Genomic DNA, 26737 nt, shown 5'->3' with positions numbered 1-26737 from the left:
ACCGTGGTCTTCTCGCTGCCTTTGTTAACGTTCCCCAACACACGTACATACACACTCACACCCCTAACCCCTACACAGTTAATCCCATCTCTTTGCTCAAGGCTAGTGAGAACCATCGTGAGCTATTAACTGCGTTCCCCCTTGGACACGGGTTAAGTAGAAAGTCGTCACCACCGGGAGTAAGGGAGGTGTTCCTGTATACTGTCTCGGGCGGTATTACTTCCGGTAGTGACGATAGTAGGCTAGATCTATAGGTAGGCTGTTCCGTTTTATTACCAAAGTACAGAGTGTTGCGTTCTTAAATAAGTACTTTTCCGTTGCGCAGTTTTTCTCTAGTTTGCGGAGTGTCAGTGCCGGGGTCTGTGTTATTTTTGCAACGCAGTGGAGGCCGATCATCTAAGGCTGACTTGTTGTCTTTTTTGTAATAGCCCCGGGCTGGCGCCACCGTAACAATATATATACAATAAAGACTGCAATATATATATATATATATATATATATATATATATATATATATATATATATATATATATATATATATATATATATATATATATATATATATATATATATATATATATATATATATATATATATATATTGTTACGGAACAGAGAAAGATAATGTACACTTTAAGTGAGAATACTAAGAGTCACTTCTGTCCCGTAAAGTTCCAGGCTCAAAACAAAAGAGTTAGGTAAAATTACAAGTTAAAGTTTAATGCTCAAACTAACAACAAAACATTCAGGACTCAAAAGGATAATGTAATGGCAAAAAACAGGTTAAATATATGGTTAACTGCAATAGCCTCTATTAACATGAAATTAGCAAGAGTAAATTTACCTAAGTCAGCCCTGACAAAATGAAAATACACTGGGTAATGCTCAGTTAATGCAAGATAAATTATTACAGATACAAAATAATATTAAAACTGGCTGACAAAATGAATCCTACATAAATTACAAAAAAACCTCACTAGGCCTACAAATCAACACCTTATGCTATACAGTACAAGGAAAAAATGCAATAACAGTTATACTCAAATTACACAGCTGCTAGATGGTTGGAGACTTTCTGAGCACTCACAATAATAATAACTGTACAGGGGAGGACAGAGATGTGAACAAAATGAGGAGTAGATCTAAGTGGCAATGATGCAGAGACTGAGCTCATTATATAGGGGCCAGCAGAGCTTGATACAACTTGTAAGAAGGATGCGCAAATGAAGCCATGGGGACAAAGAGTTGACAATCCCGCTCTGAACAACAGAAAGAACGACTTACTCTACTATAACGGTAGAAGGGGGGGACTGAGGCAGAACACGCTCGTGATCAAACATGCAGCATACTGTGCGTTAAAATTACACAAAGGATGATGAAATCATAGGCTATGTAACACCTCCCCACAAAGAAAAAGAAATTTACAAAGGAAATTTCTTATTACCCTAAAACAATCTGTCTAAAGTCTAGATAAGCAATCTGCAATAACATTTTCTTTTCCCTTGACATGTTGTATGTCTAATGAATACTCCTGAAGAAGTAGACTCCATCTTGTCAATCCCTGATTTTTATCTTTAAACTTACTAAGGAATTTCAGTGGGTTATGATCGGTATAAATGACTATGGGGTCAAAACCAGAACACAAATAAAATGAAAAATGCTGTAAACACAAAATCAAGGCCAATAGCTCTTTCTCAGTAGTTGAGTAGTTCTTTTGAGGTGGAGTGAACTTATTACTGTAATAAGATACAGGGTGTTCAATACCCTGATCATCCTCTTGCAGCAAAACAGCCCCAGCTCCTGTATCACTTGCATCAACAGCCATCTTAAAAGGCTTAGCAAAATTTGGAGTAGCGAGCACTGGCTGACTTAATAGGATAGCTTTAAGTTTGTTGAAAGAGGATTCACAGTTATCGGTCCAGACAAATTTAACTCCCTTTTTCAGTAGGTCTGTAAGTGGTGATACAAGAATTGAAAAGTTAAGAACAAATCTCCTGTAATAACCTACCATTCCCAAAAATCTTTGTAGCTCTTTCCTACTTTTAGGTCTGGGAACATCACTTATAACCTGAACCTTAGCTCCTGGTGGTGCAACATGTCCATCACCAATTACGTACCCAAGGTACTGAACTTTAGCTTGACCAAACTCACACTTTGATAAATTAGCTACAAGATTAGCATGAACCAAATGCTCAAGAAATTTACTGACATGGCATAAGTAATCTTTCCAGTTGTCACTGAAGATTAACACATCATCAATATAAACAACACACCCTGCCAAACCCTCTGTTACAACATTCATGAGCTTCTGAAATGTGGCTGGTGCATTCTTCATACCATACGGCATTACAGAACATGCAAAAGCCTTTCCTAGTGTTACAGAACATGAGATCTCCCTAGCACATTCAGTCATAGGTACTTGCCAGTATCCCTTTAACCCCTTAACCGCGGGGCGTCACTTTCGTGACGCTTGGGAGCAAGGGATCATACCGCGGGGCGTCGCTTTTGTGATTCTGTGTTATTTTGAATTCACCCGGGCTTTCAAGTGGGGGCTTGTATCATCTATCAGTACTGACAATGTCCAACACTAGTCAGCACTCCTAATCTCATCTGTACTCCCATCCATTGTTGACAATTTAGCCATTTCTCCCCGTTCTTGACTCCCCTCCCTACCCCCTCTCCATTACCCTATCCTCTCGCCTGCCTGGCCATGCTACGCTAAGTAAATCTTCCCTGGAATTTTTCACTGATTTCATCCATTGAAATAAGCCCTATGTCGTATTCTTATACCAAATAATATATACAAGAAAGAAATCAGGTAAGTGAGAGTGCCATACACCTGGAATTGGCTAATTATCACCTGACAACATCTCACGTGCACTCGTTCGCTAATTTTCGCTGTTTTTTTCCCCTTGAAATATGCCGTATAATCTATTTTCATAATAAATATACATGTAAGGAGAGAAGGGAGAAGCCTAAGTGATATTTACATTCACCTGGAACTACCTAATTTATAATGTATTGTCTAGATTTCCTGCCAATCATATCAGTGCTACACAAAGCTGTTTCAAGATTTAACATTGGTAGCTCTGATTATATATCTCCTAAGTAGGCCTCTAATCTATTTTCGTAATAAATATACATGTAAGGAGGGAAGGGAGAAGCCTAAATGATATTTACATTCACCTGGAACTACCAAATTTATAATGTATTGTCTAGATTTCCTGCCAATCATATCAGTGCTAGACTTAGCTGTTTCAAGAAGTAATATTGGTAACTCTGAAAAACCCCTAAAGCAGGCCTCTAGGCTGGCTGGCCTGGCCCCTGCGTTATCAGTGTACTCACATCTTCCGAAGTGAGAGAACGTATGTTTCATCTTGCTGACTTCAAGGCCTTTTTTCACCCCCATGCAAATGGCTCTGTGACCTTTACCCCCTACTAAACCTCGTGTGGAAAGAGGTAAAGGGCTGACAATTGATAAAAGAGTGACTACGATCTTTCTATTGAGTAAAACAGTGCAAGTGGAATTGTAAATAATGTGTAAATAATGTGTAAACAGCAAGTGAAAGTAATGAATGTAAATATACGTGAACAATGGAAAATAGTTTTATAAGTTATTTCAAGTGACAGTGCACAACACAGTGTAAATAAAATAGAAATGTAAATAACGTAAATAAAATAGAGAACGTAAATAGAAATGTAAATGAGTAGTATTATAAGAATACGAGTATATACCCTAGGAGTAATGAAAGTGAAAGTTTCACTCTAGCATGTCTGAATGCTATGAGTTATGAGAGTGAAGATGAAAGTGACATTCACTCTCAATGCCAGTATACAGGACGAGAAAGTGAATGCTACGTATTTTACTGAAAGAAATTGAATCCCTACAGTGACAATAAACTAATACTACTGAAGGAAACTTATGGATAAAGACTGTAGATATATATAAGTGTTATATAATAATAGAAATATAAAGTGTGAGGGGTTTTATGAATAATAAATGACAGACTACCATGAGCGAACAAGTGCCAGTGCGACGAACAGACGCGCTCGTAATTTCCATTGCTTTCACAGTGTTTTTTTTTTTTGAGTATGGATCCCAAACTACTTGAAAATTGTAGAATAGTGTTTATAGTGTTTGTATCTGGCTGTGGTAATCATATTACTGGTTGTTGGGAAGTGTAAAGTGGAGACTTCGTTACCCTACTTCAGAGGTCTCCACAAGTCCTACGGTAACCGACGAAGGCTCAACAATCATTCCAGGAGAAAGCTGAAGGTATGTGCCATAAGCATATGTAATTTTATTATTCTAGGACTAATAACTGATTTTTGGCAAATATTTTTTGAGAGTCTGTCGGAGCCCAAATAACCCCGCGGCACACTCAAGTCATTGGTAAACAAGCCCGCGGTGTAGGGGTTAACAAATCAAACTTACTTATGTGCCTAGCCTTTCCGATCTTGTCTATGCAATCTTCCACGCGAGGGAGAGGGTAAGTGTCTGTTTTGGTGATCTGATTAACACGTCTGTAGTCGATGCAAAGCCGCTGTGACCCACCTGGCTTAGGGACTAGAGTGACAGGAGAACTCCACTTGCTCTGACAGGGCTCAATCATCTTGTGGTCCAACAGGTAGCCAAGCTCCTTCTGGATGAGAGGAACTTTCACTGGGTTCACACGGTAAGGAGGCAATTTAATTGGCTTTGCGTCTCCAACATCGACATCATGCATCAACACAGTGGTTCTTCCTGGAGTGGCACAGAACACTTGCGGGTACTCCTGCAGTAATGCCGAAAACTCCTGCCTTTCCTCAGGAGCTAGATGAGAAAGCTTAGTCTGGAGATCATTCATGATATCAGGATTCTTCCCCAAACTATCACTCAGGCTCATACTGCATGGGAGAGCTTCACTTGCAGACTCGGGTGGAACAGCTACAGTGCAGACTGGATTATTTTCGTCCCGCCTGTGATATAACTTTAGCATGTTGATGTGACAAAGTTGCTTGTTCTTTCTACGATCTGGTGTCGCGATGACATAGTTGACATCACTGAGTTTCTTCTCCACGAAATAAGGACCACTAAACTTGGCTTGAAGAGGTTGCCCATGCACTGGTAGCAGAATCAAAACCTGATCTCCAAGCTGAAAGTGGCGTAACCTGGACTTCTTATCATACCAAGTCTTCATCTCCTGAGCAGCTCCTAAATTCTCTCTCGCCAGCTGTAAAGCAGTGGACAGCCGTTCTTTGAATTTCATCACATACTCCAGCAGGTTGACGTCATCTTCCTCCGACAGCCAGCATTCCTTGAGTAGCTTAAGGGGTCCTCTTACTTCATGGCCAAACAGTAGTTCAAAAGATGAGAAGCCCAGTGATTCATTTGGAGATTCTCTTGTGGCAAACACAAGAAATGGAAGACCTTTATCCCAGTCTTTCTGATGTTCCAAACAGTATTTCTTGAGCATCGATTTGAGTGTTTGATGATATCTCTCCAACGCTCCTTGGGTCTGGGGATGGTAAGCTGAAGACGTGATCTGGGTGATGCCCAACTCTTTCAGAGACTGCTTGAAAACATTTGACATGAAATTACTTCCTCGGTCTGACTGTACGTCCTTGGGCAGACCAAACTTTGTGAAGAACCCTAGCATTTCCTTAACCACGTTCTTTGCTGAGATATTTCTAAGTGGAATGGCTTCAGGATAACGAGTAGCCAAATCAATCAGGGTCAACACATAAGAAAATCCTGAAGAAGTCTTAGGAAGAGGGCCCACAATATCCACCAACACACGGGTGAAAGGCGCCTCAAAAGGAGGAATGGGAACTAGAGGTGCAACCTTTTCGGTCTGATTACACGTCCCCACAACTTGACAGGTGTGACAAGACTTACAATACCAGGAAACATCCCTGAAGATACCTGGCCAGTAGAAGTGTTTCAAAATATGTGCCACAGTCTTCCTCACTCGAAGGTGTCCTGCCAAACTGGAATCATGAGCCACTGTAATGATATCCTGCCTACAAACACGAGGGATGACAACTTGACGTACAACCCCTCATTCACAGTCGGCTGATACTGTTGGGGGTCTCCACTTCCTCATAATTACTCCTGACTTTATATAATAACAAGTAGAAGCACCAGCTGACTCTTCCTCACTGCAAGCAGAGTTAGCTAGACCTTTCAACTCAGGGTCAGCAACCTGCAACTCAACCAACTCTTGACGGACAAATTATCAACACCACGGGGTACTGCCTCATCTGGTGAGTGGTCCAAATTAGCAAGAAAAGTGTCAGCTAGGATAACATCATCATCATCATTATCCTCTAAATCACCAGTAACTTTAGACTTAGCCCTAGTGACAGCACATGCAGGGAACACATCAGGGACATCACAATCCTGGGCTTCAGCCACTGGCTCACTAGACAACTGAGGAGCTGGACACACTTGACTTCCACCAATATCATTTCCAAGTAAGAAAGTTACACCTGACATTGGGAGTGTCTCAACCAACCCAACCATAACGGAACCATTAACAAAACCAGACTCTAAATTCACTCTGCACAGAGGGACAGAGAAGTAATTATTCCCTACACCTTGTAAGATTACAGTTTCATCAGAGGAATTAACATTAGAGCCTAGAACACTGGTCAGCATAAGGGATTGGCAAGCACCTGTATCACGATATATTTTAACTGATTTCCTGTCATTACTGTCCAGAGGACTGACAAAACCATCAGACAGGAAATTAGCACATGAACTCTTGAGAGTGTCACCCACATTACTGCTCAAAAGAGGAGCTCCATCATGAGAATTTAAGTTACCCCTCAAAGCAGGTTCAGTTAACTCAGTTAAAGAATTATGGGAACTCTCAAGGGTGGACACTAGACCAATTGACTGAATATTTAAAGACTCCTTTTTGTTCACATCACGCTGTCTCCTGAAACATTTCTCCGTAGTATGACCAAGCTTACTACAATAAGTACATTTACTTTTCTGAAATCTAGAGGTGAAGCTGGTATTTACTTCCTGAGAAACATCATCTTTATTCTCTTTCCTGTTACCTGTACTCTGAGTAGAGGCAACGTACTTACTCTCAGCTTTCCCTTTTTCTTTATAATATCTCTTGTGAGTGAGAACATATTCATCAGCTAAAACTGCAGCATCAGACAAATTATCTATTCTTTTCTCATCAAGATATAGGCTTACATTTTTATAAATACACCACTTGAAGTCCTCCAGCAAAATCATCTGCTTAAATTTACCAAAATCAGAATCCACATTCTTAGAATTTAACCACTGCTCTAACAGATCTTCTTTGATTTTTGCATACTCAACATGGGATTGCTTATCTTGCTTATAAGTTGTCCTAAATTTTACTCTATAGGCTTCAGGAACAAGCTCATAGGCCTTAAGAATCAAGCTCTTAACTACATCATAATTATCAGATTGATCCTGAGGCAAAGATGCATAAGTTACTTGAGCTTTACCGGTGAGAACAGTTTGAAGGAGTACTGGCCAATACTCCTTGGGCCAATTAAAACCTGTAGCTACCCTCCCAAACAACTGAAAATACTTTGTTAAATCAGATTCATTAAAAAGAGGGACAAGTTTAAAATTTTTAGCCACATCAAAATCATCAGAGCTAGATGATCCAGTTCCACATTGTTTCATGCGATACTCATGGTCTGCCTGAATCCTAGCAAGTTCAACTTGTGCGTGAAACTCAGCCTCCTTAACACAAGCCTCCTTAGCCTGAGACTCAGCCTCCTTAGCACGTGCTTGAAATTCAGCTTCCTTCACACGAGCCTCCTGCAGGGCTAGCTGTAACTTAGCTAATTCAATCTGCGTTTGCTCATTTGGAGGAGTTACATTAAACAAGCTTTCATTAATCATGTCAACAATTTGATCTTTAGAATGATGAGAGCGAACAGCAATTCCCAATTGTTGAGCAACATGCTTAAGTTCATTCTTTGTTCTGTTTTCTACATCACACATTGTTTGCACATTTGACAAAAAATCTTTGGCTTCATCAAGTGTAGTAATAGCAGACATCATGAATAAATCAGTTACAAAATATCAAGCAATATCCTTATGATAATATCCTGAATATCCTGATAAGAGGTCACCAAATTTATGTTACGGAACAGAGAAAGATAATGTACACTTTAAGTGAGAATACTAAGAGTCACTACTGTCCCGTAAAGTTCCAGGTTCAAAACAAAAGAGTTATGTAAAATTACAAGTTAAAGTTTAATGCTCAAACTAACAATAAAACATTCAGGACTCATAAGGATAATGTAATGGCCAAAAACAGGTTAAATATATGGTTAACTGCAATAGCCTCTATTAACATGAAATTAACAAGAGTAAGTTTACCTAAGTCAGCCCTGATAAAATGAAAATACACTGGGTAATGCTCAGTTAATGCAAGATAAATTATTACAGATACAAAATAATATTAAAACTGGCTGACAAAATGAATCCTACATAAATTACAAAAAAACCTCACTAGGCCTACAAATCAACACCTTATGCTATACAGTACAAGGAAAAAATGCAATAACAGTTATACTCAAATTACACAGCTGCTAGATGGTTGGAGACTTCTGAGCACTCACAATAATAATAACTGTACAGGGGAGGACAGAGATGTGAACAAAATGAGGAGTAGATCTAAGTGGCAATGATGCGGAGACTGAGCTCATTATATAGGGGCCAGCAGAGCTTGATACAACCTGTAAGAAGGACGCGCAAATGAAGCCATGGGGACAAAGAGTTGACAATCCCGCTCTGAACAACAGAAAGAACGACTTACTCTACTATAACGGTAGAAGGGGGGGACTGAGGCAGAACGCGCTCGTGATAAAAAATGCAGCATACTGTGCGTTAAAATTACACAAAGGATGATGAAATCATAGGCTATGTAACAATATATATATATATATATATATATATATATATATATATATGTCGTGCAGTGAATGTTCGTGGAATAATCTATTGTGTGCATCGCATGTGTTTTAGGCAATTGTATCACAAGGACAGGAGAAAATACGCCACAGCCACAGACACTCACACACACACACGCACGCACACTCACCCACACACACGCACACTTGCCCCCCCCACACACACGATCACACACTACATAACTCCTCATCTTTCAGCAATTCGTTCAGTCTCCTGCCAGTATCTCAACATCTCTGGAGGAAGTGAGTTATCCATATTTTGTTTATTTGTATATTGACCTATTTCTATAGTTCAATATTTTTTACAGAAATAAGTAATGTTTTTTACATACACACATGAGATGGAAGAGAGTTCAGCTTCAGTATCAGTACCTAACAAAAAAACTAGTGGTCATGTCGAGTTTCTGAGAACACTGTCTAAAAGCTTATGATATTTTACGTGTATACTTAGAGTAAAAAAAGAAAATAATAAAACGTAACGAACGAAATATGTACACGTGGGTGAGTCAGGGAAAGAATGATGTTTTATCTCGCGTGCAGGTGAGGAGGAGTATTCTACGTTTGTCGTCCAATTACTCCAAAACTAATGGACATAACGATTTCCCGTAAGAACCATGATAAAGAGCAGTAAATTCTACATATGTTCAGTATCAGAATATAAGCCTTTGGGAGCATTTTTTTTCTAGGAAAAGGCGGGGGAACAGACTGTTTTTTTCCTCGCTTGAGGTAAAAGTCGAAAGTGCTCTGAGGAAAAATCTCACTTGGTCGGTCAATTACTCAAAAGCTATTGGACGTATTGAATTCCTGTAAGAACAATGATAAAGAGCAGTAAATTCTACGTATGTACAAGACATAACAATGTAATATCTATGATAAGAATTCGTTGTTACATAGGCGGGAATATTGCATATGCTATGCACACATCACAAAAGTGACGTACGGACGTGAGTTCCCAGTCGTTTTTGGCGATTTATTCGAAAACTATGAGGCGTATCAAAACCATTTTTAGGTCATTAGACAGCTGGTGAAATTCTGCATAATATTATGTAATAAAAACATAACATTTGCAAGAAAAGTTCAGAATTAGAGCTCCTTAATTTTTTTTTTTTTTCAAAAATGGCTTTCATTTTTTTGCTATTTTCTCGAAAACTACAAATCGTATCACTACCGGATTTGTCTCTTTAGAAAGCTGATGAAATTCTCTATCAAAATTTCTAATATTTTCCTGTATGATGGAAAACATTCGAATGGTGATGTTGGGAAGTGAACGTGATGTAGCAAAATGTTTATTCACGGCCACCAAATGTTGTTATATTCGTGTTTTCCTGTTTTTTTTTTGTGGTGCTTATCAGCTAGAACAAACATGGACGAATAAGATGAGATAGGTTTCATGGCAGTATATTGATGTTTGGGTGACGAAAATAAGGAGAGAATAGGTGTTATTTGCCGTGCGCGGGCAGCCGGGTCGGGCGGCCTCACAGAAAAAATCATGCACCGGAAAGTTTACTAAAACTTATTGTGCACAAGAGGACTAATTGCTAGACGGGTGTTTCGCTCCCATCGTAGAGGCGAAGGGATGCAAGCAGACAGTTCAGAAGAGCAATGACCAAGGAAGTAGTGACAGAAGAGACAAAGAGGCAACAGTGCAGCGAAGAGACAGAGGTTTAAGGGAGCCAGTAAGAGGTGTAGAGTAAATGAGACAAAAAGCCTTTGACTCCACCCTATTGAGAAGAGCTGTATGTGGGGAGCCTCCCCACACATGAGAGTTGTACTCTACACAGGGGTGAATAAAACCTGTGTATAAAGTCAACAATTGTCTTGTTGAAACTTTGTAGCTTCTTGTAGTGAAGTTTTGTAGATCAGTTATACATATATTAGACTCGTGGACAAGTAGTTGTTATATGTGAGTAGTTTTGTAAGTAGATAATCTTCGCTCCCTTTTGTCATGCAATGACAAGAACGGTAAAGATTAGTATGGGACTATTTTTATTTGTCTAGGATATATTAACAGTCTCTAAAGTAGAGTCCCGCTAGCCACCTCCCTGTCTCGCTCTATCTTCCTCTGCCACACTCTCCCCTGTTGCTAGCCTCCTTCTCCCTACTACCTGTCGGTTGCATGGCTCGCCCCTTTCTGAGCTCTGATTCCTACATTCTCGTTTAGTAGGGGTCGTGTCAAGTGTGCTATACTGTCATGGAAGATTCTAGAATACTGTATGTCTGTGTGAATGTACTGCTTCCATTGCACGATCAACATTCCTTCACTTAAAGAGTAGCAAGCTAATTTTCCATTCCCACACCTTGTCTGGTGCTCTGTCTATCTATCTGTCTATCAATCCGTCATGCTGTCTGTTGTGATTTGTATTTATAATATGGAGTCCTGACATCGCTCGGTCACGCGAGCTGGCGGTCCTCTGACAGCAATCATCACTGACATATGCTAATCTATTAATACATAACATTGATTATAATATTGTACAGATACAATATTCATGTTAATATTGCAATGATTCAGTAATATTACATTTTAAAAAAGTTGTATACATAATTGAACAAATGAAATATAGTTAGACTGGTTATTGTATGACATACTGTAAGATGTGTAACAGACATACGCATATAACTGTGCAATGGTAATACTGCTAGGTCATTACATTACATATGGAGTTATCCCTTTACTAATGCCTAATATTTCACCTAACTTGTGTGATGATTCTGTTAATACAGAATTGTGTGTAACATTGTATGAATTGTTATATAATATTGTTGTAACATTGTGGTAATACATAATTGTAACACTGTATGAATTGTTACATAATATTATAATAACATTGTGATAATGCATAACTGTAACATTGTATGAATTGTTACATAATACTGTAGTAACATTGTAGTAATACATAATTGTAACATGGTATGAATTGTTACATAATTGTATTGTAATTGTTACATATCGTTTGTAATTACATAATTGTAGCAAGTGTAACATAATGCAATCGTTTGTCGTTACATAATTGTAATAATTGCAGTCCTGACATCGCTAATCCGGTCATGCTGCGGTCGATGATAGTGATGATGTGTCTTGCCGCTGGCTCGTGGTGAACAATAATTTGTTTTTTGTTTCACTTACAGAAGGAGTTTATGTGGTATTTTGACATTTGTAGTAACACACCTATTTTCATTTGTTTGTTATGTGATCTTACTGTTTTTTTTTGTTTGTATGAATTGATTTTCTAAAGTTTGTTTTTCTTCGTTTGTCTGCGCTTTTTCGGTGTTGTCTGAGGTTGCATAATTGCTGGTTAATACCCTTGGGACCCTTTTTTAAGGTACAGATATTACTGAAAATGATATTATATAGCCCCATATTTTGTTAATTTATGTAAAAAATATATATACATTATATACAGTATTAACTATATACACTGCCTTGTTCACTTGTACCTATCGTAGGCAATATATGTGTCAGCACTGTGTGGAAATCTTTGTCTTCACGATTGTGTGGAAGATGTTGTTCATTCTTGCTAACGTCATTCGTGTTGGCCATTATTTTTATTTTTTTCTAGTTTTCCTTGTAACAATTTGTCTGTTTCCACTAGGTAACTTTAATTAATAAATGTTTAATACAGTTCTTTTAATTGCTCACTGAGCAGCTGTGATAGTACATTTTCTTTACTACTTTGCAGATGTAATTATGTATAGTTGTATGTATGAAGCACGTATTTTATGTAGGTATAAATGGTAACACTCGGTGGTAGTATATAAATGCTATAATAAATGAATGAAAATATACAGTGTAGACTATTTATTGTCGGTGCAAGTATTTAATGACTGAATTATGAAGATAACTGAAGCAGGTATACATATTGAAGTTGTAACTATACAGCACGTTTTATATTTTTGTGCAGAAGTTTTTTGTCTATCACTGTGTATTGTATAAATGAAGTAACTATGTAACTCACTAATTTTTACCGTGGTGGGAATGGTGTGAGTGGTGGTGTCACACACAAGCTGATTAATGTGGCGTCGTCTCAGCAAACACACATGGTGACGTTGACTTCCCACAATGGTAGCTGTGGTGAGTAAATGAGTAGCGATGAGCTACTTGAGTGACGATGAGTTGTGAATATTGGCTTGGTATTTGACGCGTCGTCTTGACCTCTGTGAACATGCGTCAGCGGTAGAGGTAGGTGGAGGTAGGGGGGGGATGGAGATAAGGGCGGTGGTCTGGTGGTTGTTGCTGTGTTCTTGGTTTTCGTTTGCTTGTGTTGTTTTTCTTTCTCAATTTATTCATTGTGGGATGAAGAATGTCGCTACTTGTAGGTGCGTGTAAAAGATTATAGAGACGACTCTTAGAGTTGTTACATGTAGTTGATTGTAGATGGTTGTAGTTCGTTGGTTCATCGTAGAAATTGGAAGATTGTTTCAATCAATACTTTGTTAAACTACTGGCAAGGCATCGTGTGACCTCTTCACCTCTACATCAGCGTGATGATCGGGGAGACGGAGGGGGGGTTGGAGAGAATACTATCAGGAGCTGGTTGTGAGTTGTTGGTTGTAAGATGTATTGTTTGTTTTCTATCTTGATGATGCCAACTCAACTGTAGACTCATAGGCTCGTAGGCTTGTAGACTCGTAGGCTTGTAGCTTGTATTTTGTAGGAATTCACTGTAGATTTGGAGACAAGGTTCGTACTTCGGCTGCCACCATATCTTGTTGTAACTTCATTGCTTCTTGTAGTGAAGTTTTGTAGATAAGTTATACATATATTAGACTCGGGGACAAGCAGTTGTTATACGTGAGTAGTTTTGTAAGTAGAAATTCTTTGTTCCCTTTTGTCATGGAATGACAGAAGAGATAAAGATTAGTAAGGGACTATTATTATTTGTCTTGGAAATATTAACAGTTATTCACATACGAGTGAAGTATAAAGTAGAGTCCCGCTAGCTACCTCCCTGTCGCGCTCTCTCTCTCCCTTCCACACTCTCTACCCTGTTGCTAGCCTCCTTCTCCCTACTACCTGTCGCTTGTATGGTTCGCCCCTTTCTGAGCTCTGATTCCTGCATTCTCGTTTAGCAGGGGTCGTGTCACGTGTGATATACTGTCGTGGAAGCTTCTAGAATACTGCATGTCTGTGTGTATGTACTGCTTCCATTGCATGATCAACATTCGTTCACTTAAAGAGTTGTAACCTAACTTCCTGTTCCCACACTTTGTCTGGTGCTCTGTCTATCTATCTATCTATCCATCATGCTATCTGTTATGATTCGTATTTATAATATGGAGTCCTGACAACTATGCAGGGGTAATGAAGGTACAGAGTCGGCTTGGCACACCTAATCTCTTGGAAACTGATTTTACAAAAGATGTAAAATGATCTTTCAAGATAAATCCCAAGTGAATGAAACCCCAGGCATGTTCAAGGATGTTGCAGGCTTGAGCTAGATATTATTAAACATAAGTGGGTACTCCTGTGGAAGACTATGTCGGGTTGATAGGTGTAAAAACTGAGTTTTTGATGCAATAAAAACAACAAGATTATTTTACCCCAGTCAGAGATATGAATCAAAGTCAGACATTAGGTGTGCCATAGCCTCATCCCTTGTTTGTTGAAGTAACTGCTGGGATGGACGTTGCAGGAACAGAATGGAAAGGTGAAAGGTGGAATCATCAGCTTACGAGTGGATTGGGTTAGATGGTCAGCTTAGAAATTCATTGATGAGTAAAAAGAAGAGAGTTGGTGATATGGCAGAGCCCTGAGGAACACCACTGTTGATAGATCTAGGAGAAGAACAATGGCCGACTACAACAGCTGCAATAGAATGACCAGAAAGGAAGCTGCAGATGAAGGCACAGATAGAAGGATAGAAACCGTAAGAGGGTAGGTTGGAAATTAAAAATTCATGCCAGACTCGATTGAAAGCTTTTGAGATGTCAAGTGCGATGGCAATGCTTTCGCCAAAGTCCCAAAAGGAGGATGACCAGGAGTCTGAAAGGTAAGCGAGAAGATCGCCAATGGAGCGTCCCTGACGGAACCCATACTGATGATCAGAAAGGTTGTGATAGGAAAGATGCTTTAAAATTTTTTTCTTAAGAATAGACTCGAAAACTTTTGAGACACAGGATGTTAAAGCAATTGGACGATAGTTAGAGGGTTGGAAATGGTCACCCTTCTTTGGGACTGTCTGCATGAGGGCAAATATCCTGCAAGAAGGAAAGGTACAAGTTGAAAGACAAAGGCAAAAGAGTTTACCTAGGCAAGGTGGAAGCCCAGAATCACAGTTCTTGAGGACAACAGGAGGGACCCCATCAGACCCATATGCCTTGTTAGTATTGAGGCCAGTGATGGCACAAACACATCAGCTGAAGAAATTTTAATGTCAGCCATGAGGAACTCAGAGGGAGGAATTGATGGAGGAACAGCACTGGAGTCGTCTAAGGTGCAATTGGAGGAGAAAGTCTGAGTGAAGAGATCGGCTTTATCAGTAGAAGAAATAGCTACAGAGCCATCAGAATAGAAAAGAGGAGGGAAGGATGATGAGGTAAAGTTGTTAGAAAGGTTTTCGGCAAGGTGCCAGAAGGAGCGGGAAGAATTCAAGTTGGAGAGTTGAGAGCATTTAGTATGGATGAAATTATTTTTAGCACGGCGAAGAACAGACTTAGCACGATTCCGGGCAAAAACATAATGAAGATATGATTCAGGGGTGGGTTGGTTCTGGTACCATTTATAGGCCATCTCCTTGATGCGCACAGCATTAGAGCAAGTGTGATTAAACCAAGGCTTTCTTGCATTAGTCAAAGGATATGAGAAAGGAATTTATGCTTCCATGCCTGAGAGAATAACCTCTGTAATGCACAAGGCACACTGTGATGGCTTCCGGCCATTGAAGCAATAATCATTCCAGGGAAAATCATAGAAGTACTGTCTGAGGGCCTCCCAAGCCGCAGCCACAGTCGACATTTCTTTGGAGGGTCCGCAGGCAGTACTGAAGTGATAGGACAAGTTATGGTAATAAGGTTGTGATCAGAGGAGCCCATTGGAGAGGAAAGATTAACAGTGTAAGCAGAAGGATTAGTTGTAAGGAAGAGGTCAAGTATGTTGGAGCTCTCTCCAAGGCGGTCAGTGATATGGGTAAGGTGCTGTACAAGCTGCTCTAGGTCAATATGGATAGAAAAGATGTAGGCTGGGTGAGTGAAAGGAGTGGAGAGCCAGAGGTGGTTGTGAACATTGAAATCTCCTAAAATGGAGATTTCATAGAAAAGAGATGGATAGAATGTGTTCTATCATAGAAGTAAGATAGTCAAAGAATTTTTGATAATAGAATTAGGGGATAAGTAAACAGTGCAGATACATTTAGTCAAAGAATGACAGGAGAGCCGAAGCCAGAGAGCAGAGAATTCAAATGAATCAAGTTCAGGAACACGAGAGCAAGATAAGTCGTTGTGTACATATAACAACAGCCACCTTTGGCTTTGATATGAGTATACAGAAAGTAAGAGGCTACAGAAAAGGGTTTGCTGTCAGTTGCCTTAGACAGCTGAGTCTCGGTAAGGAAAAGAAGGTGAGATTTAGAGCAGGAGAGGTGATGTTCAAAATATAGAAAGTTAGAAGAAATGCCGCCAATTTTGCAGAAATTAAGAAGTGAGTCATACAGTGTTCCAGGCACCTCTTAGAGTCGTCACAGAGAGAGGGGCGGATGATGGGGACATTTATGGTCCCCCCCCCCTCTGGGGACTCCAAGGCATGGTTTATCGACTCCATTTTTAATTTTTAAGTTTTGAAAAGGAAGTGTAGTGTGTACTGTGAATGTAGTTTGGTGCTGACAGTTAAAGAAACATGTATTTGAGAGCGTGCTGGCCTACTCTCTGTGTTACTGAAACACTGAAAAAGTTCAGCAAAGGGACTAGTCAGGAACTAGTCCCAAGGGCTGAGTTCCAGCTCTCCCTGTCATCAGCTTTCCACCCATCTTGGGAGTACTGCTCTGCTCGACTGGCAACTTATGTAATGAATCTCCGCATACCGAAAAATTTAGTATTGCTCTTTAGGAAACGGTAGAAGGTATCTATACGTTTGTGTGGAACATGTTTGAGCAAGAAGAACGTATTCCAGCCCAGCAGATTTTGTTGAAAATGATGTGAAGCATTAGAATTGTTCAGCTTCACCATTATCACTGCTATTTCACTTTCGAAATTGGATGAAGTGATTTTACTGTTTGAATTCCAAGGAAAAGAAATAAGCACGTCACCAACTGTGACTCGTACCTAAGCATAACTGGAGAGTTTGGATATAATGACAGCGTACCAGACATCGCCCAATTCGATCACACATAAATCTCATAAAATCAATGTTTCTGAACCATTTTTCATCACTGAAGTGCCAGATCATCTTTTAAACAATGCCTAATCAAATTTTATCACTCTAAAAATTCCTAGCCTCATTATGCCTCTACCCACCTATGGTGGAGGAGGCATCAAGTGATTAGTTTGTCTGTCCGTGCGTGCGTTCGTGGGTCTGTGCTTGCATAACACTTATAGGTGCGATATCTCCTGAACCTCTGGACAGATTTCAACCAAACCTTTGTCAGTGATACAGCATGATGCAACAATAAACTTATTAGGTCAGCAGTGATACAGCATGATGAGACAATAAACTTGTTAGGTCAGCAGTCATACAGCATGATCAGACAATAAACTTATTAGGTCAGCAGTGATACAGCATGATGAGACAATAAACTGATTAGGTCAGCAAGGTCAAGGGATCAAAGGTCAAAGTCATTCGACTTAGTTTATCCTTATGGGCGCAGTATCTCTTGAACTCCTTGACAGATTTCTACCAAAATTTTGTCAGTGATACAGTATGAAGGGACGATGACCTGATTAGGTCAGCGAGGTCAAGGGGTTAAAAGTGAAGGATATATTGGTGTGGGCGCACAATCTCCTGAACCCGTCGATGGATTTCGACCAAATCTGTGTAGGTGGTACAGAATGAAGGGACGATGAACTAATTAGGTCAGCGAAATCAAGGTCATATGGATGTGGGTGCCATATCTCCTTACCCCTTGACGATTTTGGACCAGACTTTTGTCAGTGATGAATTACGAAAAGATGAACTGAGTAGTTCAGCAAGGTCAAGGGGTCAAAGGCCAAGGTCATATGGGACCGACTTATTATATCTTTTGTCTCATATCGACCCACAATGACCCGTCATGGAAGTAGTGTGGCGGGTCCGTGCATGAGGCCTGACTGAGGCATACCGAGCAATGCTTTGTGTTGGCAGTGGGGTGCCCAAATTCTCGGCGTTGCAGTAAGTCAAGTGATATGAGAATTAAGTTTTTTTTTTTTTTTAATTAAGAATATGGTGAACTTTGAGAAAGTCCCTCTCACATACTCTTACTAATTTAAAATGAAGATAAAATACAGTTTATATATAAGTTTGGTATTTTCACAAAGTTCCTCTACCACAGACTGGCTACCTGCAGCGCCTGGGCGGCAAGTATTAACTGCTAAATGTTCATGACCGTTCCGTCCACATTCTGGACATCAGTGCAGTTCAATCTTTCGTTGCTATGGTCACACTTAGGTGTTTATTCAGCCTAACACAAGTTGGAACTGACGTGATGCTCTTACCAGAGATGTTCATATGGCATGGCAGTGCGTGTTGGATAGTAACGCTAAAATAATAATAATAATGATGATAATAATAATAATAGTAATAATAATAACAATAATAATATCAATAATGTGATCTTTTGGTTCTCCAAAGCGTCAGCTCGTCCAGTGAAATTCACTAGCGCTCAAACACGCTTTTACTTTCACGCTTAAAAGTACTGTGACATTATTAATATGCAGTACAATACATACTTTGTCTGGAGAAGTGTTAATAACTAAACCCTGTAAATATCCATCAGAAAACTTCTTTCAAGACTTCAGCTTCACTAAAAGACAAAGACTTTGAGCTGCCCTTAAATGACTCAGTTGAGGTCAACAGTCTCATGGATAAAGGCGATTTACAAGTATTATATACCGGTAACCAAGAGGCCACATGCGAAAACGACCGATCAGAGCTAGATGACTGAACAACAGCTAATTCATAGAGACGCAAAGGAACATCAGCAACGAAACTGAACGTGCCAACAGATATTTTAACAATTCAGCAGTCAGAAGATACTTGGTAGGCCAATCCATATTGCATTAGAATAATCCACGCCAGGCAAAATCATTGTGTGAAACAATATTAAGAGATGCGTCCTTGCAAACCACCTAACCACAAGCTTCCCTAACTGTACATTGTGGTTTGCAGATGCAGGTGTGGTTGCTGCTGGTGGCTGCGGTGGCGTGTGTGTCATCTGTGCAGGCGGGTCGTATCCTCTTCCTCAGTCCTTTAGGGTCAAAGAGCCACAAGAACTTCTTTATGGGCATCGTCAACGCACTGGCAGACCATGGCAATCAGGTGACTTATTACACACACACACACACACACACACACACACACACACACACGAGTCGGACGTACAGTCGTGGTCATGAATAATCACCTATCCTCCGATACCTTGTGCCTCAGGCTGGCTTCTTTATGCGTGGCAAGTCACAGTGGCGTAAGAGGGGCTGAGAAGGAGGGGCCAGAGAGAGAAGGGAAGGTGAGTGGGAGGACGAGTGATGGTGCGGGAATAGAGTGTGGGAGGGGAGGCAGGGGAAGGAGAATCAATGCGAAGTGATGATCACATTATTTGTCTATTTTCTTTCATTCAGAGCATGATATAAAGGAGGTAATATTTGGTAGATATTGCTGCATTACACCTTGTACAGCGGCATTAGATAACAAGCTTTAGATAGGTGCTGATATCAAGGGCTACCTCGTGAGAGAAATATACTGACGTGACAGATCAAACATTAGTGCAGAGCCATCGAGACTGTGTGGACCAAGATTGTCAACGCGTGGGAGCCAGAGAACGAGAGGACACGTGCCCGCCTCCTCCAGCACACCGAGGACGAGTGAGAGCTGTTCAGACGAAACCAGCAAACCATTAGCAACACTGTTTCCTCGCTGCCGCGAAGACAACTAGAGGTTATTGAGGCAGGAGGCCATTTGACTACTTACTAAGGCTTTTCTGGTTGCTTTGGTTTGAACAGTGTCGGTAAACCTTGACATAGATATACTTTGATAGTTTGAGAAGGATTTTGTTTCATATTCCTTCTAACAGCTTATGAGATATATCGTTATTATATTAACCCATGTGCACAGACATCAAAGGTATTTACCGATTATGCACAATTATTTTAAATAGCCTATTCACATAGAAATGCCATAATGACATGATCGTGACTGTATTGAGCAGCGTTTCTCAACCTTTTTATCCTTATGGAACCCTTGAAATAATTTTCATGTCTCAGGGAACCCTTACATAAAAAGCTCTATATATCATTATTAATATCTTTCTTTCTCTTGTATAAAGTTCATAAAGAGAACATGTTTTTTCTGAACTGGTTTAAGCAAAAAATAACTTCCGTTTATCTCAAATATATTGACTGAAAAAATAATAATAATAAATAATTAAAAATAAATAACTGAAATCAAACTGCTTGTTCAAGGGACCTCATACAGTTTTCATTCACACAAAAAAAATAAACATGACTAACCAATATCATATATAACACAAAAACAGAACGAAAACAGATAATAACTACTACTACTACTACAATAACTTGATAAATAAAACTTAAACCAATAAAACTGGAGCAAATTAAGGCAAACAGAAGATCTAACCTTGGAAGAGAGAGAGAGAGAGAGAGAGAGAGCATAAACTTCTCATGAACTAACAAAATCATATACATACTTAAACTGTTAAAATTCATATAAAATCCCTGATTGATGGGTAACATTTACTAAATAACGTGGGTGAATGAGGGACTGTACCAGCATGCCAGGAAGTACATACAGTACTGATGGAGGCCGCGCATATGCCCTGTACTCGAGTGAGTCACTTGATGATACACGAATCCGACACGTATAACTCCAGTCTACTGACCACTAAAGGAGGTTTAACTCGTGGCGTAAAGACGTCGCTAAGTATACTCCCTATAATTATTATACTTTTAAATGTTATAACAGGTTAAGACTATAAGATAATACCTAAGAATGTTCCAAGAATATGACGTACGTGTATAGTAAAATTACGATAATGAAATTAAACACAAAAATTACTCAGAAATGCGTTTACATATGATTAGCCTATTTATCACTATTTCTCTGGGAACGCCTAGCGACCTCTGGCGGAACCCTAGAGTTCCGGGAACCCCGGTTGAGAAACACTGATATAGAGGGAGTGTATACCAAGAGGATGATCATATTTACTGTGGACACAGCCATGTCGAAGGTTGCATTATGATATTTAGTTCCAAAAATTAACTCTTTGTATGCGTAGAGGGTGTTTCTTACACAAACATGACGGCAGTCAAAGCCATCCATATTCTATTCTGGGTCCGAAGTCAAAATATCTGGGTAAATACAAATAATCTGGTTCCGCACTAATGATTGATCTCTCACGTCAGTACATTTCTCTCGCGAGCTAGCTCGTAATATCATCTCCTTTTTAAAGCTTGCTATCTGACGCCGCTATACAAGGTGTAATGCAGCATTATCTACTGAATATTATCTCCTTTATATCATGCCCTGAATGGAAGAATATAGACAAATAATGTCACCACCACTGCATTCATTCTCCCTCCCCCCCCTCATTCCCTCCCGCACCATCATCAGTCCCCCCACCCACCTTCCCTTCTTTCTCTGGCCCCTCCCTGTCAGCCCCTCTTACTTCGCTGTGACTTGCCGCGCATAAATGAGCTAGCCTGAGCCGAGACATGGGGTGCCGGAGGATAGGTAATTATTCATCACCACGACTGTATATCATTGAGCTTCGCCCTGGGGATACCTAAGTTGTATCTGTTTATGGGTCAAGCTCGTTAGGCTAACTTAAGTAATGATCTAACATCGTAATACAAGTAATAGCAAAGACTTTGTAGCCTAAAGTAAGTAAACATCTATAAATCAGTGTCAAGGAGTGTGCTGAGTTTCCTTACGTCAGAAAGACAACACCAACGCGAGCAAATGGCAGTAATGCAATACTGTAAGTAGAGATTATCTTCAGTCTAAGATGACTTCATATTTTGGAAAGATGCCTGTAGAAGGTGCTAAGATAAGAGACAAGGATAAAAAACAGGATGATGACTTCTACCCAGAACTGGTTGAACAGGCAACTTACGATAAGTTAGTTGAAAAGTAAATAACTAGAGAGAAGTATTCAAATGCAAATCAGTGAAATCAAGAATGAGCTACACACACAGAAAAAAAAAATAATAATAATAAATAATGAAGAATTAATAAAGGAAATAAACAGAAAAGCCATAGCAATAAATGAACTATCAGCTGTGGAAAATACATTGAGAACGAAGGCTACTGAAATGGGATGTACATTTGTACAGCTGTCAGCCATGACAGAATTATGGATGTTTCAGAAATGATACGGAGAAAATCAGGCAAGCAAGCAGTGCGATAGCTCAAAGTAGTAATATTGAAGAGAAAATGACAGGTAGATAAAATGGTGAGAAATTACAAAGAAGAGGTACAAACTACATATGTTGAAGTGATGAAAGTAAAGAATGATACAGATACAAAGGTAAAAAACAAAAAACAAAGGAGGAAGTGAAAGAAATAAAAAAACGACCCAAAACCAGTCAGGGAAGCTTTAGAGATTAACAAATCTATTGTAATCAGTAGCATAGCTGAAGAAGAAGAAAAAAAAAAGAATTTCAAGGGATAAAAAGGAGATGGAAAATATAATGAACATACTGAAGCATGTATCAAAGGATATCTGTTATAATGATATAGGAGAACTTAAAAGGCTAGGGATATATGAGAGAAGTAAGTCAAGACCCCTAAAAGTATCCTTCCAGAGTGCAAACAATGTAGAGGAAGTGTTAAAAAATGCCAACAAACTCATGAAAAAGAGGAATTTTTAAAAGTATGGATAAAAATATGCCTAACTCAAGAGGAATTGGAAACATTAAAGGAGAAGAGAGAGGAAAGAAAAACAAAGAATGAGGAAAGATCAGAGGAAGAGAAGAATAAATATTTTTACAAAGTAATTGGATTGCAGGTACGAAAGTGGTATATAAACAACAGGGAATAAAAAGAAGGAAGGTAGTAGACTCAGCTATGGCAAGTATGTAAACAAAATTAAGTTGATGTACCCAAATGTAGATGGAATGGTATCTAAATTATTAGAGATGAAAGACTATACCAAAGAAAAGGAATCACATATAATTTGCCTAGCTGAAACAAAATTACAGTCGCGATCCAGAGAAAGTATCCAGGCCTTGTCGATGCCGGGGACAGGAAAGCAAGATTGATCTGGTGTTCAGACAAAGCTCTAAACCCCCTCCTCTCCCCTCCCCTCTTCCTCCCCCATCTCCTCCCGCAAGTACCACCACCACCTCCCTTGATCGAGACGTTGCTCACTCCTTTTTTTCGCGGTTCAAAGCAGGTCACGATACTTATTACATGTTGTGGATTCCATGTTACGTAAAAACATTTGAAGAAATTCCAATTGCACAGTAACAGAACAAAAAACGTGATGCAAAAAGTTATGAACGTTATATTGGTTTCAAATATAAATTACTGAATTATATCCCATAACATTCAAGTTCTTCCGTAATTCTGTCTGGTAGAGAATCATGTTGTCGGATAGAAGTCAGCTGCAGCGAGATGTACAGGCGACAGAAAAACTGACTGAAAGACAGACATAGCTACGCCTTAGACAGATTCATCAAACTTGTTAATTTTATTCTAAATATCACCAAACACATTTAGTAAGCCAAGGTGAATATAAACCATTCTAGCAAGGGAAAGAAAACACACAGACAGACACACGCCAGTTGAGATTCAGGATGAACGCTATTTTATTCTTGCTAAAGGCAAACGATTAGGTCCAACTTCGGAAAAAATACGCCTCCTGCATAGGACAGACAGGCAGACAGACAAAGACAGACTCTGGATGATGGATTCACGTTGATTTATTTTATTCTTGGTTCCACCAGATGACATGACTCAGATTAAATGGTAACAGACCCTCGTATACGTTGAGGAAGACGTGAAAGGAAAATGGGACAGGTGGACTGAAGGAAAGACAGATTCCCAATTATAAGTAACCATCGATTGCTACTCCGCTCCTGCTAAAGGGAGACTATATTATTCAGCTTAAGTGAGACTAAACCCTTTCCGTAGATGAAGACGAAAGGTAAACAAACAGGTAAAATAAAGGAAAGTGAGGCAGGCAGTTATCGAATTACTGGTTCACATAATTGGAATTATCAGATCATATTTACTGGTCCTTTATTATTTTTGCTGCCAAAAAATTGTATTTAGTTTCAGTGGAAATACGACTATCCCGGAGAGGAAGACGCAAAACATATGCAGGCATATACACTAACAGACTGACACTCTCTAAATAATTTATTCCTCAAGTGAACCGCTACTTTATTCTTACTACTGTCTGACGGGTTTAGTTAGCTTAGGGCAGAACGAGCCTCACCCGTAACAGATGTTATTTTGACTTCATAATGAATTACATTAATTACACCCATACCCTCGGAGATAGATCGGATGCTATGTTTTAAATGTGTGTGTGTGTGTGTGTGTGTGTGTGTGTGTGTGTGTGTGTGTGTGTGTGTGTGTGTGGTTATCAATGTCTACCCTATATCATTTATTTTCCTACCCCCCCTGCCACACTGCCCACACCCAGCAAGAAGCAAGCAACCGCCATGGGAGCCCCTAACGAAGCGCTAATTACGGACTATCCTGTATATATAAAATGACTCGTTAATTACCAGTATCTAATTACATGGTGATCGCTGACTACCGAATAATATACTTGCCTCTAATGAAGAGCTAATTACGGACTATCCTGTATACTTAAAACTGCTCGTTACTTACCTGTACCAAATTACATACTGACCGCAAATTACCGCATGATACATTTACCCGTAATTGCCAGTCCATTTTAATTGCACACACACACACACACACACACACACACACACACACACACACACACGACAGAGAGAAAGAGAGAGAGAGAGAGGGAGAGAGTGAGTGTCCTCATATTGCGCAATCAGGTGACTTAATTGCATATACGAGAGAGAGAGAGAGAGAGAGAGACTGCGCTCCCCCCAGTTCACACCCCCGTCCCTCATATTCTTCTCCACTCCATCTCTCCATCTCATCCTCGACCTCCCCCTTCGTCTCCTCCCCTCCAGCTCACTGACATACTCTCTCCTTGTAAGTGTCGCACTCTCCATTCTCTCCACATGGCGTAACCAACTTAATTTACTTCTAACACTTTCTACCACATCCACATCCACACCACAACGCCTCTTCACTTCTACATTTGTCAGTCTCTTTTCCATGTAATTCCACATGCTCCTCTCAGATAACTCATTTCCACTGCTGTCACTCCTGACTTGTGTCCCTCCAACAAGGTCCAAGCTTCACTTCCATACGTTGGAGTTGGTATCACAACACTATTATCCAGCGACTTTTTTTTTTAATTCCATGCTCACTCCCTACCTTTTTTCACTGCTTTTAAACAACCAGCAACCATTCTTCCTTGTTGTACCCATTCAAGCACTTCATCCTCCAAACTTCCATCCTTACCTCTAGATAAACAGGCTTGTCTGAGATTCCAGCAAGAGCCCCATTTTGCGTTGCGGACAAGATGGTGTTAGGCCCATGAGGCTGGCTGCCCACAACATCTCAGTTTGAGATGTACTGTTGCCGTGTGAAGTGCATTCGTGTGGCTCCTGTTTCTACCATAGATTTAAAGCCCCATTGTCCGGAAACCTGGACATACCTGTGAAATAGGACATCGCCGATCCACAGCCCCGTTTACCCAATTGAACCCTAACTTGGCTCCTCACACCACCCTCTACCCGCATCATCCCCAACTGCGCATCAGCCAGTGCGGGAGACAAAACGGCGAGGCAGGCGGGCCACGTTGCAGTCTGCATCACGTGACCTCAGTCACCCTCCCTCCTTCCGTGCTTCTTGCCCAGCATCTCCTGACCTTGCTGAGGAAGATTTTGATGCTGACAACCCAGAGTCTGTGCCTTCGTCCTCCTCCTCTGACACCTTACCCCCTGCACTGCCTTGCCCCAGTGCTCCAGCAGGAGGCATTCCAACCCAAGTGCCACCACTCAGGCATCACGGCCCCAATGCCGTCATGCAGCTTCTTCTACAAGACAACGTTGGCCTCGTGACAGCTCGTCTCCAGATGATGATCGACGAGTTTGACAGCTTTGTGACGTCAGTCCACATCCCCTTGCTATTGGACTGGGAGTGGGTGCAACACTATTTTTTTTTTCTCCTTGTTGAAACATACCCTTCATTTTACAGGACGGTCCACAGCAATCTATGCGGCATAAGGCCTGGGGGAACTGGAGCATCCCGGGGGACGGGTGGACTCCACGTGTGCTAAGTTTCAGCAGCATACTTCAACACTGAGGCTAGCTGCAATCCTTAGAAGACTGACTTTTTTTTTTTTCTTGTTTTACAATTTTCTTCATATTTTTTTCTTCAATGCTGGTTTCATTTCGAAATGTAAGTAATAGATAATTTGCTTTAAAAATGCATTTATTTCCTGTATAAAAGACAGGAATAAAATTTGTACCATTTTTATACATATATATATTTTTTAACCACCAAAGGTATGTCTGAAATCTCAGACATGTCTGTATTT

At 40.0% G+C, this 26737-nt stretch overlaps 1 pseudogene across 1 annotated transcript in view; it reads left to right on the top strand.

Moving 5' to 3' along the window:
• LOC145401760 (UDP-glycosyltransferase UGT5-like) overlaps positions 1–26737 on the top strand; it is a 150093-nt pseudogene that overhangs the window by 60757 nt on the left and 62599 nt on the right. The window contains exon 2 of the transcript XR_013897662.1: positions 19249–19398. The product of XR_013897662.1 is annotated as a UDP-glycosyltransferase UGT5-like (transcript). The remainder of the gene's footprint in view (positions 1–19248; positions 19399–26737) is intronic.

Source organism: Coenobita brevimanus, chromosome 56 (genome assembly GCF_032717465.1).
Source record: "Coenobita brevimanus isolate Jiangsu-jjx chromosome 56, ASM3271746v2, whole genome shotgun sequence".
In the NCBI taxonomy this organism is placed as follows: Eukaryota; Metazoa; Arthropoda; class Malacostraca; order Decapoda; family Coenobitidae; genus Coenobita; species Coenobita brevimanus.
This window is presented reverse-complemented; position numbering and strand designations above follow the sequence as displayed.